Genomic DNA, 15,494 nt, shown 5'->3' with positions numbered 1-15,494 from the left:
TGTCATCCTCCTTTACTCTAAAGAGGAAAGCCCAAGCTTTCTCACTCTTTTCACATAAGACATGTCTCTAATCATGGCAGCATCCTAGTAAGTCTCTTTAATGCTTCCACATCCTTCCTTTAATGAGATGACCAGAAACAAAGACAATTCTCTATGTGCGGTCTAACTAGTTTTATAGAGCTGTAACTACTCATGGCTCTTGAACTCAGCTCCCCAACTAATTGATGCATGTGTAGCAAAGTCCGTGACACACTTTCCCTTCCCCTCCCCTTGCGGGTAAAGATGATTGATATACTGTAAGCATTGATCAGAACCCAGTCCTGTAGTGCTGGAATTCTGTGTAAGATGAGTAAAGGGTCAGGCTTGGCAGTATGGACTGTGAAGATAATTATTCTGCTGACTTGTTAAAAAAAATTAAATTTTATGGAAAATCTTTCAGAGTTTATATTCATAGTTCTTGCAACTGTGGGTATGTATACATTTATTAATACAGGCATTTTTGTCATAAGTATTTCTTAAAAAGTCACACAACATGGATCTTTGTCATTGTGTGTAAGAGATTTGTTGAGGGCAGTAATACAGTCTGCCTCACTTCCATGGTACGACATACTGCAGTTAATAGTGAGCTGCTCCTCAAGTTCCCAGCCATTGGATTGCACTGAATGGTAACACTGTGTCATCGATTGCCACCTCTTCTGGAAGGCAGGCAAGTTTTGGGCCTCTTTCAGTGAGCTCACGTGCCTCAGTCTGCACACAGGGACCAGGTGCCGAACACAGAGTTCTGTGTTATTGAGTTGCTGGGAATGAACCCGGACCTCTCGCCACATCTTTCCTGAAGTGTAGCCTCCCTAAAGAAGATGAGTCATTCTCTCAATCCCGAGCTTGTAATTATATTGCGAAGGGCAACACGAGATGTGGGAGTGGAAGAATTGGGGTTTCTCCATGCATCCAAGCTGCATAATTAGATTAGATTATGAGGACATTCATTTCTTGTTTATTGTCATTTAGAAATGCATGCATGCATTAAGAAATGATACAATGTTCCTCCGGAGTGATATCACAAAATAAAAAAAAAAGGACAAACCAAGAGCCACACTGACAAAACCACATAATTATAGCATATAGTTACAGCAGTGCAAAACAATACCATAATTCGATAAGCACAGACCATGGACGTGGTTTAAAAGTCTCAAGTCCCGATCGACTCCAATCGTCCCGATATCAGGCAGCAAACGGGAGAACTCTCCCTGCCATAAACTTCCAGGCACTGACAATGCCTCGGAAGCACCCGGTGACAGCAAACTCTGAGTCTGTCTGAAAACTTCGAGCCTCCAACCAGCCCCTCCAATACAGCCTCCCGAGCACCATCCTCTGCCGAGCGCCTTCGACCCCGTCCCGGCTGCCGAAACAAGCAAAGCCGAGGTCTCGGAGGCCTTCTCCTCCGGAGATTACAGTAGCAACGGCAGTGAAGCGGGCATTTCAGAAATTTCTCCAGATGTTCCTCCGTGCTCTCACGTCTGCCTCCATCAAATCAGGATTGTGTACGGATCCCTACTTAACATGTAACGGATATCCATTCTCCAGAGAGGCTGCGCGTGCTGCGTCGCACCGCCATCTTCTTCTCCTCCTCCAGTTATGATCATAAGACATTTTGCTGATTGACATTGATTGGCTGCCTGGGTACTTCTTTCACAGAGTATACTCTCTCCACTTAGAACCAATTTCTGCCAGCTTTCTTCTCACAGTGACTTCCCTCCAGGAACCGCTCCACTTGGCAGAGCTGAGCTTCAGAATGATATGATATCTTGCGTCTGTTTGCCAAGCATAGTCAGATCCAATCACATGACATGAGAAGGGCCACAGTTGGCCTCCCACCTTCTAAGGTATTGAATACAAAGGTGGCCATTGAAGCCTCTCTCTTCCCACTGACATACACAGTGAAAAACCATTTTTGCTTTTCTCTTGTTAAAAGTACAGGATGCTGAGCATCAAGGACATAATGGCCCCACAGTTGTGTAGCACCTAATCAGACTGTTCATCTCCGCACTGAACTTGGCCATGCAGTGGGAATATCACCCTGTTATGAGCAGAATGAAATAACCCATTTTCTGATTGTACACAGCATCTTAGATCATAAGATACAGGAGCAGAATTAGGCCATTTGGCCCATCGAGTCTGCTCCACCATTTCATTATAGCTGATTCATTTTTCCCTCAGCCCCAATCACCTGTCTTCTCCCTGTATCCCTTCACTAGAATGATTCCGGGAATGAGAGGGTTAACATATGAGGAACGTTTGACCGCTCTTGGATTGTACTCTTTGGAGTTTAGAAGAATGAGGGGGGACCTCATAGAGACATTTTGAATGTTAAAAGGCATGGACAGAGTGGATGTGGCAAAGTTGTTTCCCATGGTGGGGGAGTCTAGTATGAGAGGGCATGACTTGAGGATTGAAGGGTGCCCATTCGGAACAGAGATGTGGAGAAATTTTTTTAGCCAGAAGGTGGTGAATCTGTGGAACTTGCTGCCACGGGTGGCAGTGGAGGCCAAGTCATTGGGTGTATTTAAGGCGGAGATTGATAGGTATCTGAGTGGCCAGGACATCAAAAGTTATGGTGAGAAGGCGGAGGAGAATGGGAGAATAGCTCATGATGAAGTGGTGGAGCAGACTCGATGGGCTGAATGGCTGACCTGCTCCTTTGTCTTATGGTCTTATGCCTGACCAATCAAGAATCTGCCAATCTCTGCCTAAACACTTGGTCTGCACCGCTGCCTGTGGCAAAGAATTCTACAGATTCATCACTCTCTGGCTAAAGAAATTCCTCCTCATCTCTTTTCTAAAAGGACGCCCCCTCTATTCTGAGGCTGTGTCCTCTGGTTTTAGGCTTTCCTACCATAGGATACACCCTCTCCACATCAACTCTATCAAAGCCTTTCACCATTCGATAGGTTTTAATGTGATCACCCCACATTCTTCTGAATTCCAGTGATTACAAGCCCAGAGTCATCAAACACTCTTCATATGACAAGCCATTCAATCCTGGAATCATTTTTGTGGACCTCCTTTGAACTGTCTCCAATTTCAGTACATTCTTTGTTTGATAAAGGGCCCAAACCTGCTCACAATACTCCATGTGAAGCCCCATCGGAGTTTTATAAAGTCTAAACAATACATACTTGACTTTGCATCTTCTGGTCATAAGTGACACAACCCATCTTTGGAAAGGTGGCAGGTCCTTGCTCAGAATAGATCTCCTGTCAAAATCATCTAAGACTTCAAATGTGTGCATAAATCAGGGGTATCAGCAGCCACAAACATTCAAAAACACAATATATTTAATTGCAGAAGTTTAGCAATACCTAAATGGTATGTATGCGCATAAGTGTTCTTACCCAGAGTTAAACACTATTAAACAGATCAGAGAGTTTGATGGATTTAGACCTGAAGACATAGGAGTGGAAATAGGCCTTTTGGTCCATCGAGTCTGCTCTGCTATTCCATCATGGCTGATCTATTATCCTTCTCAACCCCGTTCTCCTGCCTTCTCCCCATAACCTCTGATTCCCTTAATAATCAAAAACCTATCAATCTCCATTTTAAATATACCCAATAACTTGGCCTCCACAAATGTCTGTGGCATCAAATTCCACAGATTCACCACCTCAGGCTAAAGAAATCTAAAGGGACATCTTTCTATTCTGTGGCTGTGCCCTCTTAGTATCCCCCCCCCCCACCCCCATATAGGAAACATCCTTTCCATGTCTGCTGTACCTAGGCCTTATAGTACTCAATCAGTTTCGATGAGATCCTTCCCTTCCCATTCTTCTAATTACAGGCCACGCGCCATCATATGCTCTTCATATGTTAACCCTTTCACTCCTGGGCCCATTATTGTGAACTTCTGAATCCTCCCTATTGTTAGCATATCCTTCCTTAGATAAGGGTTCCAAAACTGTTCACAGTTTTCCTATGTGTAATCTGATCAATGCCTAGGTTAGATTTGTGTTGAGTTGTCACAGAGCATCATCGAGTCATAAACCATTACAACAGAGAAACAGGCCTTTTGCCCATCCAGTCCATGGTGATCTATTATTCTGCCTATTCCCATCATCCTGCACGTAAGTACAGCCCTTCCTGTACTTAATCAAACTTCTCTTCAATATTGCAATTGAACCTGCATCCACCACTTCCATTGGTAGTCCGTTCCACAATCACACCACCCTTTGAGTGAAGAAGTTCCCCTTCAGGTTCCCATAAATATTTAACTTCTCATCTTGAACCTGTGACTTCTAGTTCTTGTCTCATTCAGCCTCAGTGGAAAAAAACCTGCTCGCACTTACCCTAGCTATACCTTCATAATTTTGTATACTGTACCTCTTTTAAATCTTTCCTCATTCTTCTAGACTCAATGAAATAAATTGCTAACCTGTTCAACCTTTCTCTATAACTCAGGTCCTGATGTTCCAGCAACATCTTTGTAAGTTTTCTGTGTACTCTTGTAATGTTATTGATTGTGATGGCACTTTCAAGGAATTGAGGAGCTGTATTGTCACATCCTTTTGTTCTACCACACTTCTCAGTGCCCCATGATTCACTATCCTGGTTTATCCTCCCAAACTGTAACACCTCGCACTTGTCTGCAATAAATTTCAGCTACCATTTCAGGCCATTTTTACTGATCCAGGTCCCACTGCAAGCTTTGATTGCCTTCCTCACTGTTCATTATGCTTTCAATTTTGGTGTTATCCACAAATTTGCTGATCCACTTTGCCAGATTATCATCCAGATCATTGATAGAGATGACAAAACAACAACAGACCCAGCACTGATTCCTGGAGCACACCACTAGTCACAGGCCTTCAGTCAGACAGGCAACCATATGTTACCACACTCTCATGAAGCAACATCGAATGCAATTTACTAACCTTATCTTGAATGTCAAGTGACCGAACCTTCTTTGCCAGCCCTTCCATGTGGGACCTTGTCAAAGTCCTGGCTAAAGTTCATGTAGACAATATCCATGTCCTTTCCTTCATTAACTTTCCTGATAGTGGTGATCACCTTGTTTAATTTTACTTTTAGTGGCTTACTAGCATTATCAGAGTTGTGCCTTTCACTGGTTTTAAATGAAGAGCCATTTTTTGATTTTTAGAAATATGTTTGTAATTTTAGTTCCAACTAATTATATGGTTGTTAACAATAAAATCAAAGACTCTGCCAGTTAAAAAACTTGTACATTAACACATTATTGTTGCTATGTGTTACTATATTGAAATGAAATAAGATCCTAAATCAGATGCTGTTGAAATCCATGTTTTTTGGTTAACTAGCATTCAATTATTATCCAAAGTTTATGCTTTTCCAAGAATGCAGGAATGATCTTGTTAAGCTCAAACTTGGTTCATGGCCAACAGCAGCCAGTTGCAGAGAACAAATAGAATAAAGAAAATATACAAGAGAAGAGAAAGACGATGTGGGCAACTCAAGTAACAAGGAAAAGAAATGATCATAATAACTGATTTATTGAGGAAAGAGTTGAGACAGGGAAATGGAAGAGTTATTGGGTGCAAGAATATCAAAGTGTATCAAAAAAGCTGTAAAATGCAAAACTAAAGGAAGAAACTGGGAAAAGTGGAGAGGCAGCGCTTTGTAGTACATGACTGTTGGACGTTTCTTTTCTGAAAGTGTATCACTAGGTTTTACACTCTCCGCCCTGTCAGTCACTCCTGCCTTCTGCATATTCAGATGGAGACATAAAGATTTTTACTCATGTACGTGAACGGACAATTCAATTCAATTCAGTTCAATCCAATCCACTGTGTAATTATTAATGAACAACTGTGATTGGGAATCTGGTGACTGAAGTTGCCAAGTCCCATTCACTATCTCTGAGAGCATCCCAATTTCAGAATTTGGGTAACACATGTCAGATTTTGCACCTCTGCAAGTTTTTAGCCTGGTGAGAATGGCTGGAAAAATTCTGACTTTAATAGTGTACAAAGTAGTGTACAGAGCAAATACAGAAGAAGAACTACCCTTGGATATTCTACACACTGCAAGTCACCATTGAAGTGTGAGAAGTATCCCAAAGTCTTTCTTTATAAGTTTTTTGCAGAATTTTCAGAGTTTTCACAGGCTTGAGTGATGCTATGACACAGTGGTGCAGTTGACATATAAGAACATTAAGAAGGGGTTTCCGATTCAGATGATTCTCACAGGGAAATGCCCAGCAAAGGACGTGTATTTTTTCCCAGGGAGGGACAAAATATTGGCTGCTTTATTATCCTGGGCTCTTTTGAATATCAAAAGACCACCCTTGATAAATTTTGAGAACTATTCTCACTTGCAGAAGATAAACGTGACATAGGACGAAATTGATCACTGAAATGGGAAGAAAATAAAAGAGTGAAAGATTTTCCCTGTTTTATGAATTGATTTTTGCTAGATTTCCGAACATTCAGCACCTGAAGCAGTACTTCAGAAATGAGTACTTTCCATGCCTTTTAGTAACTTTCAGTCATTCCTTTTGCTAGTTTGCTCTCTGCACATTTTTATACTTAACACTATCTACAAGAGAAGACCCAGTCAAAGAAGCAAATGAAGTAATAGTTATTGTCTACTTTTTAACCTAACAAGGCTTTAAGATTTATTTTGAGTGTAAAATAAGGGACAAAGTTATCACAATGAGATTAAATACTAATGAACATAGGCACATTCTAAAAGCATAATTCAAACTGGATTTATTTTTTGTTTTGACTGTGATTAAAATTGAAAACAGGTTTTTTCTAAAGTCAAAATGAATTACAATTTACAATTATTTACATGATAAATGGATGTAACTTTTATGGGAAATCAGACATTCACTTGATTTAGAGAAAATTACTTGGCAACGATGTAAGAAACAAGAGGGGCTGGTATGATCTCCAAAAACTCATCTCATGGTTAAGCTGGTAATTCCAGACTAAACTTGAATCACTGAAGGGTGCTCAACAGTTGTGGCAAGGCTTGACTGCTGTTACCTCTTATAAAGTGAAACCAAGCGACGTAGGTGACAATGAGGATTCACTTCTGAATGAGCTCAACGCCTTCGATGTTTACTGTCAAAACATGGAGGAACCTTCATAAAACTCCACAGCCCCTGATGACCCTTGATTTCAGTCTCTGAGGCCAATGTGGAAGCATCCTTCAGGAGGGTGAACCCATAGAAAGCATCGGGCCCAATTGGGGTATCTGGCCGAGTACTGAAGACCTGTGCTGATCAACTGGCTAGAGTGTTCACTCATATCTTTAACCTCTTCCCTTGGCAGTCTGAGGCACCCACCTACTTCAAACAAGCGTCACTTATACCAGTATCTAATAAGAACTTGGAAACCTGCATCAATGATTATCATCCAGTATCATTGTGACGATGCTTTGAGAGGTTGCCAATGAAAAATATCAACTCCTGCCTGAAAAGTGACTTGGATTCACTCCAATTTACCTACTGGCACAACAGGTCCACAGCAGATGCCCTTTCATTAGCTCTTTATTCAATCCTGGAACATGTGGACAGCAAAGATGCATATACATCAGGATGCTCTTCAGTGACTACAGAGCATGCAATGCTATCATCCCCTCAAAACCAATCAATAATCTTCAAGATCTTGGTCTGAATACCTCCTTGTGCAATTGGATCCTTGATTTCTTCACTTGCAGTCTTCAGACAGTTCAGATTGGCAACATCTCCACAATCTCCATCAGCAGAAGCGCACCACAAGGCTGTGAGCTTAGTCTCTTGCTCTACTCACTTTACATTCATGACTGTGAGGCTACGCACAGTTCTAATGCCGTATTCAAGTTTGCTGATGACAGCACTGTCATTGGCCAAATAAGGTGGTGACGAATCAGCATATAAGAGGGAGATTGAAAATCTGACAGAGTGGTGCTACACCAGAAACCTCTCACTTTATGCAGCAAGGCCAAGGTGCTGATTATTGACTTAAGGAAGACGAAAAAAGAGGTCATGAGCCAGTCCTCATAGGTGGAGAGGGTCAGCAACTTTAAATTCCTCAGTGTTATCATTTCAGAAGATCTGTCCTGGGTGCAGCACATAAGTGCAATTATGAAGGAGGCACAGCAGCACCTCGATTTCCTTAGACATTTGCAAAGATTTTGCATGACATCTAAACTTTGACAAACTTCTATGGATATATGGTGGACAGTATATTGACTGGTTGTATCACAGCTTGGCATGGAAACACTAATGCCCTTGAAAGGAAAAAAACTACAGAATGTAGTGGATATGGCCTGGTCCATCATGGATAAAGTCATTGAGCACCATTGAGCACATCTATAAGGATCACTGTTGCAGGAAAGCAGCATCCATCATCGAGGACTCCCACCACCCAGGACATGCTCTCTTCACCTTGCTGCCATCAGGAAGAAGATACAGGGAGCCTCAGGACACACACTACCAGGTACAGGAACAGTTATTACCCCTGAATCATCAGGCTTTTGAACTAGTGGGGATAACTTCACTCTCCTCATCACCGAACTGTCCTCACACTGCTAGCCTCACTTTCAAGGACTCTTCAGCTCACGTTCTTGTTTTCTAATGATTATTTATTTATTCTTTTGTAGTTGCACAGTTAGTTGTCTTTGGCATATTGATTGTTTGTCCACCCTGTTGGGTGCAGTCTTTCATTGATTCATTTATGTTTCTTGGATTTACTGTGTATGCCCACAAGAAAATGAATCTCAGGGTTGCATATGATGACAAATATGTACTTTGATAATAAATTTACTTTGAAATTTGAACACTGAACTTTAAAGTGGAATTCTAGAACTGGGGCCAAAGTTCTGCTCGTCATCTGGCGCATTTCTAAAGTAATATCAGGGAGAGTCCAATAATCTGGCAGAAGTAAAACTAAGTCATTGCAGGCAGTGTTTGAGATGCAGGGTTTGCTTGCTCCAGAATGGCCAGCAAAGTATTAATAGGGAAAGAAACAGACAAAGCCTTTAAACCTGGCTGCAATTCAGCGAAAGTAGGTACTCATATAAGGATCAAGTTCAACATTATGTGTCCTGAAGATAAAACAACATTTATTAGCACATTTTGGGTCAATTATTAATGGGTAGTCAACAAAATACCCTGCCTTTCTTAGCAGAGGGGAATATTTTTCTAGATCTGGCACCACCTGCAGAGATTCTTTGCTTCTCCAAGAACCTGACACCTGAGGTTTGATTACAGTGGTATGAGTTTTGTAGATTATCCATGTTTCTCTTAATTCCTGGAGTCATTGGAAAAGCCTTGCCACATGAAGTCACAAGCTTCAGCATATATGGCAGGATCCCATCTTTATCTTGCAGAGTGAATCATTTAACTAGCTTTTCTGATGATGGAAAGTATTTCCAATATTCAAATAGTTGGAGCTTATGCACATGGAGGTGGTTTCTTGCTTTTAGTGAAAAAGGATGTGCAACTTGAATCAACCTTCAACTTAAGATTTTATTCTTCAGGAGGCTGTCAATGTGATACTGTGGCATTAACAACTGAAGTTTCTCCAAAACGATTAGGGACTATAATCCATCATTTGATTCAGCAAAACGAATATCATCCTCTCAGTGGCACCATTTTTAAAAAGAAAGAATGTCCTTTAGTAATCTGTGCCTCTGAAACTGAACTTCGATATGAAAGTAGTGGGATTTAAAATATTTTTACTTCCCTCATATGTTGGGAACGGACTGGTCACGAAAGCATTTGAATCAAGAAGTGGCAGGTTCAGGAACCTCTTCGGCGACTTGAGGACAACAATCCATGTTGACTCTCTAGTTTGGTGTGGAGATATCGCTGTATTGTCAGCAATGCTATCCTTCGATGGAACATTGAACTAAACTTTGGTGAACATAGTAAACTTATAGTGCTATTTTATAGAATGAGTATTAACTTCTGTTTTGTCATTGTGCATATTTCTGAATCAGTGTTGCTAAAGCAGGATAGAGTGCCTTGTAAAAGTATTCAACCCCCAAACCTTTGTAGACATAAATGAGTTCTACAACTAGGGACTTTGATCAATTCAACTGCAAATTTCTGTTTTTGAATTACATGCTCATTTTTTTTCCAGAGGAGAGCCCAAAAAAAACAGGGAAAGTTGTAAAGGATGAAAAACTAAAAATTCAGAAACTGAAATGTCAGCAGTTCAAAAGCATTCACCTCACTTTGCTCAGTACTTATTTGAACCAGCTCTTTCAGCTATTACAGCCAGTGATCTATTTGGATAAGTTTCTATTAGTTTTGCACAATGTGATGGTGCAAGATTTGCCCATTCCTCCTTGCAAAATTGCTCAAGCTATGCCAGGTTAGTTGGGGAGCCATAATAGACAGCAACCTTGAGGTCTTAATAGAGATGCTTGATCAGGTTAAGGTCAGGACTCTGACTGGACAACTCAAAGTCATTAGTTTTCTTCATCTGGAGCCACCCCATGGTTGCTTTGGCAGTGTGCCTTGATTTGTTGGCCTGCTGAAAGATGAACTACCCACCAGGATCTCTGTATTTAGCAGCATTCATCTACCCATCAATTCTGACCAGATTTTTAGTCCCTGCTGCTGAAAAGCATCCCCTTATCATGATGCTACTTCCGTTATATCTTACAGTAGGAATGGTGTTACCTGGCTGATGCACAGTATTAGATTTATGCAACGTGTAATGCTTAGTGTTGAGGCCAAGAAGTTTCACTTTAGTCCCATCTGACCACAAGACCTTCTTCCAGATCCTTGCAGTACCTTCTAAGTGACACTTTGCAAGGTCTTTATGACAAGGGTATATGTATTTTTTTAGCCAGGCTTTTTCCTTAATGCTCTTCCATAAGCACCCTTTTTGTGCAAGGCCCTAGAGATTGTGGAGCTATGAACTTCATCCCTAGTTGCAGTCTCTGACTTATGCAGTTCATTCAGAGTGACTGTTGGCATCACAGTAGCTTCTCTTATAAGTGCCATTCTTCTCCGGCGACTTAAGTTTAGAGTGGCGGCCTGACCTATACAGTGCAGCCATGATTTCATATTTTTTCCACTTTTACACGATACACTGCACTGAGCTCTAAGCTATGTTCAGTGCCTTTGATATGGTCTTGTACCCTTCCCCAGATTTGTACTTGTCTACTGTCATTTCTTTGACTTGCATTGAATGCTCTTTTGTTTTCATTTTGGCTTGGTCTGTTGAAAATCTGCCATACTATTGTATTATTGCATCTGAAGAAATTTAGCATAGTAATTACAAAAGAAGTGAATGAGATTTCAACCACATAATTTTTAATTTTAATTTTTAGTAAATTGTTGAAAGGTTTTGGAGTTCTTCTTTTGATTTGACATGATGCACATTGTTTTGAAGTTTAGGTAAAAAACCCTACATCAATATATTTAAAATTTAGAAAATGAGACAGTAAAATGTGAAAATAGCTGTGGGGGTGGAATACTTTTTCAAAGTACTGTATTTGGTTATCATTTCATCATATTCTTTGGATTTTATGAAGCATATCACTGACTGGTTCTAACACCATAGCACCATCAAAACATGGTTAGACTGTGTATCACTTTGGTGTTATCTTGAGTTTATAAAAGATTATTATTTGGGAGTGGTTAGATTCAAATGACAATTTAAAACCTTGTAATCTTTGAGTAACTAACCCATATCCAAATAAAATGAGTTAGAGGTGGATAACTTGCTTTTCCATTTCTTTTTCATGTATTAAATAATGGAGGGGTGTCTAAATCCTCCAATGAAGAGATAGTAATAAAAGATATATATTTTTTTCTTAAATAAGTGTTTTTTCTCAATAAATTCCCTTTGCCTAATGAAACTTAGACATGGAAATGAAACGTCATTATTTTTACCTTGTTTCATACCAGTAACTGGATTTTAAAGCAGGTTAAATGGCTTCATTTTTGGAAGTACCAGGTGCCACTGTACTGTGTATTCAACAGGATATGTCACACTTAGATTAACTTGGAAGCAGCTCCAAGACTGACTCTTCTGTGACTGCACAAACAATCGGTGGGACAGCAAAACTGATGCAAAGGGCCTGAAGGAAGTAGCAACCATACCTCCACCCTTTTCCTGTGACTTGCCCAGAGTTCCTTCCAGGCAGCAAGATATGCTGATAACGAATAGCAGATTTAGATTTCATTTTTTTTTCAGCGTTATTGGTCGGTTTCTAATGTGAGTAATGTGGGAATGTTGGAACAAGGTGCACAAGTATACAAGCACGATGTAATATTCTGATGTAATTAGTTTGAAGTTGTTTAATATGTTTTTGCTGCATGCACCTATATTATGGTGCTCTGAGGTACCAATGTATATCATTGAAAAGAACCTTAAGCAGTTGAACGGCAGTGCAAGTGCTGTACTCAACATTTCATATATCTGGGTTACAAATACTATTGGCTGTCTGACTGAGTTCAGTGGACGTTTGATTTAGTTGGGATGCAGAGGTGCCAGATAGTAGCACCAAACCTTTTTTCCTAGTGCAGTGGGTAGATATGTATGTCTCATCAAGTTGACTCAAACTCCCCAATTTGTGCACCATTGGGGAATTTCATTATGAGGCTCATTTGTGCTGAAGTAGATTCATGGGAGACAAAACTGCCTTGAGCTTCAGAGAGAGGAGACTGTAATATAACCTGGTGGAATCAAATTTGTTTGACATGTTTTATTTCCTCTGTACTAATATCAATTGGGCATGGAATTTGATTAACTTATTTGACATAACATAAATAGTGAAAATCAAGGGGAATGTCAACACTTTGAATGTCTACTTATGCTTACATAACTTGTGTAGCTCCTTGCATCTGCAGAAATAGATCTGAATATTAATATGATTTATCACATCTCATTTTGGGGTTAAAGACATTAAAGTACAGAAGGGCTCTTAGGCCATTTTGCCCTTCAAGCCATCTTTGGCATTCTACAATATCATGGCTGATCTTCTATTTTGTAGACCATTTCTTTACTCTATCTTGGTTTCCCTTAATTCCTTTAATATCCTGAAATCTGTTGATATGTCTTGTATGCAACATGACTGAGAGCTCTGGGAAATGAGGCCATGTGCTGGTTTTGCTTCATTCATTTCTTCCACTGAGAAGAATAATGTTCCTGTAGGTCCTGGCCATCTTCAATTCACAACAAACACACACCGGTTCTGCTGAAAAACTGCGAAAAACTACTTGTGTCTCAGATTATTATATCACTGTCTTCAGCAGGAAATGAATGGCACTGTAAGATATTCACCATGTAGCCATTAAAGAACTATTTTTCTGTGACTCTGGGTTGGCCAGTGATTGCAGTTGTATTAACAGAAGGAGTTGGTTAATCTTAATCGGCAGGTTGATGCCTTCAGAGAAGGAATTACTTCATTTCCCATGGTGTATCTCCATCAGTTCTGGAAACAGGCACCTGGTTGCGTCGGCCCTCTGGTACCTTGTGCCAGTTATTATTCATCACCGACAAGCTGAGGAGATGCATGTCTGCAGGCTGCTTGAAGATGCACAATATCACAACTAAGCCTGGCCTTTGCCTCACCTCAAGTGTCTAGTGTTTACTCTCAGCAATATTCTGAAGTTTCTTCTTCACCATTTTATCAGAAGCTGTTGAGGCTGGTCATACCAACTCTATTGCTGATCTGAAAACTGTCCCTGCTTCTTTATTGATGCCTGTTTTAGCACAAGATGGACAGGCAGACATTTCTTCTGGGCTTTCACACCTGCGTAGAACAGATATGCTGGAAATTTGGGTGGCTGGAAATGCTGCCCTCTGGATCCTATCCTTGCACTTTCCCCATGCCTCGACTAGGCCCCTCAGTTCTGGAGTAGGACAAGAAGGTGCAGTGACTCCCTTCCTCCAGGTTATCCTCACAGTGTTTGATAGGAGCAAGCTTGAGGTAAGGTCCTCTCCTAAGGTCATAGTGTGTGAACCTTTTTTATCATGTGAATAAACAGACATTTTCTTCCCCATTGGGTTGGCAGTCCATTCCTCCTGGGCATGTGGAATCTGGTGGCAGTGCTGAGTGACTAATGTCAGTGAATGTTACTCTGCTGCTCCCACCTCTCTGATGGGGTCACCTAAATCTGAAATGTGTTCATTTGCGAGTCGCCCAATACCCTTGGTCCCCCTCAGAACGACCAATCACAACCAGCACATCACCCATAATGTTTTGGATTGATAATCTCTCACTGGTACTTGCTAAAGGCCACAGTGCTGAAATGCTAACTCTACTTTTGTCTCCACAGATGCTGCCTGATCTGCTGAGCATTTCCAGTGTTTTCTGATTTTATTCCTGAAGGTTGCGGGAAGGTTGGTGCTACTGTGGATAGTGTAGAAGGTTGTCTCAGGTTACAACAGGACATTGCTAAGATGCAGAGCAGGGCTGAGAACTGGTGGTGAATTTCAATCCAGAAAAGTACGAAGTGATACGCTTTGGAAGGTTGAATTGAAAGCAGAAATTCCTTCAAAGTTACAGAGCAAGTTAATAGGGTCTTTGAGAAGTCGTATGTTGTGTTGGCCTTCATTAGTCGGGATCGAGGTCAAGAACCACGGGGCAACTTTGCAGTTCTATAAGTTATGATTAGACCACATGGAGTATTCTTTTGTCTCATTATAGGAAGGATGTGGACGCTTTAAAGAGGATGTGAAAAGTTTAGAGAGGATGTGGAAGGTTTAGAGAGGATGCAGCAGAGATTAGAAGTTTGAGGAAATTTGGTTTGTCACCCAAGGCTCTCGAAAACTTCTATAGATGTACTGCAGAGAGCATTCTGACAGGCTGTATCACTGTCTGGTGTGGTGTGGTGGTGGGGGGGGGGGGGGGGGGAGCTGCTGCTGCACAAGGTTGAAAGAAGTTACAGAAAGTTGTAAAGTTAGTCAGCTTTGTCTTGGGTATTAGTCTCCATATTATCCGAGACATCTTCAAGGAACAGTGACTCAGCCAACGGCACCCATCAATGAGGATCCCATCACCCAGGACATGCCCTCTTCACACTGTTACCATCAGGAAGGAGATACAGAAGCCTGAATGCACAAACTCAGCGATTCAGGAACAGCCTCTTCCCCTCTGCCATCTGATTCCTAAATGGACATTGAACCCATAAACACAACCTCATTCTTATTGTTTCTGTTTTTGTACTATTTTTAATTTAACTATTTAATATGCATACATATACTTACAGTAATTGATTGATTTATTTTTTCGCTATATTATTAGGTATTGCATTGTACTTCTCCCACTAACAAATTTCACGCCACGTGCTGGTGATATTAAACCTGATTCTGATTCTGATTCACCAGGAAGCTGCATCCTTCATGAGGATGGGTTGAGTGAGTTAGGGCTTTTCTCTTTGGAGCGAAGAAGGATGAAAGAGTTGTAATATGAAAAGGGGCATCGATAGAGTGCCTTTTTCCCAGAGCATCAGTGACGAACAGATGAGATGTCAAGAGGTTGTTTTTTTTTACCCAGAGTGTTAAGTGAAT

Source organism: Hypanus sabinus, chromosome 14, assembly GCF_030144855.1.
Source record: "Hypanus sabinus isolate sHypSab1 chromosome 14, sHypSab1.hap1, whole genome shotgun sequence".
NCBI classification, from domain to species: Eukaryota; Metazoa; Chordata; class Chondrichthyes; order Myliobatiformes; family Dasyatidae; genus Hypanus; species Hypanus sabinus.
The sequence above is the reverse complement of the archived record's forward strand: the minus strand, read 5'-3'. Positions refer to the sequence as shown.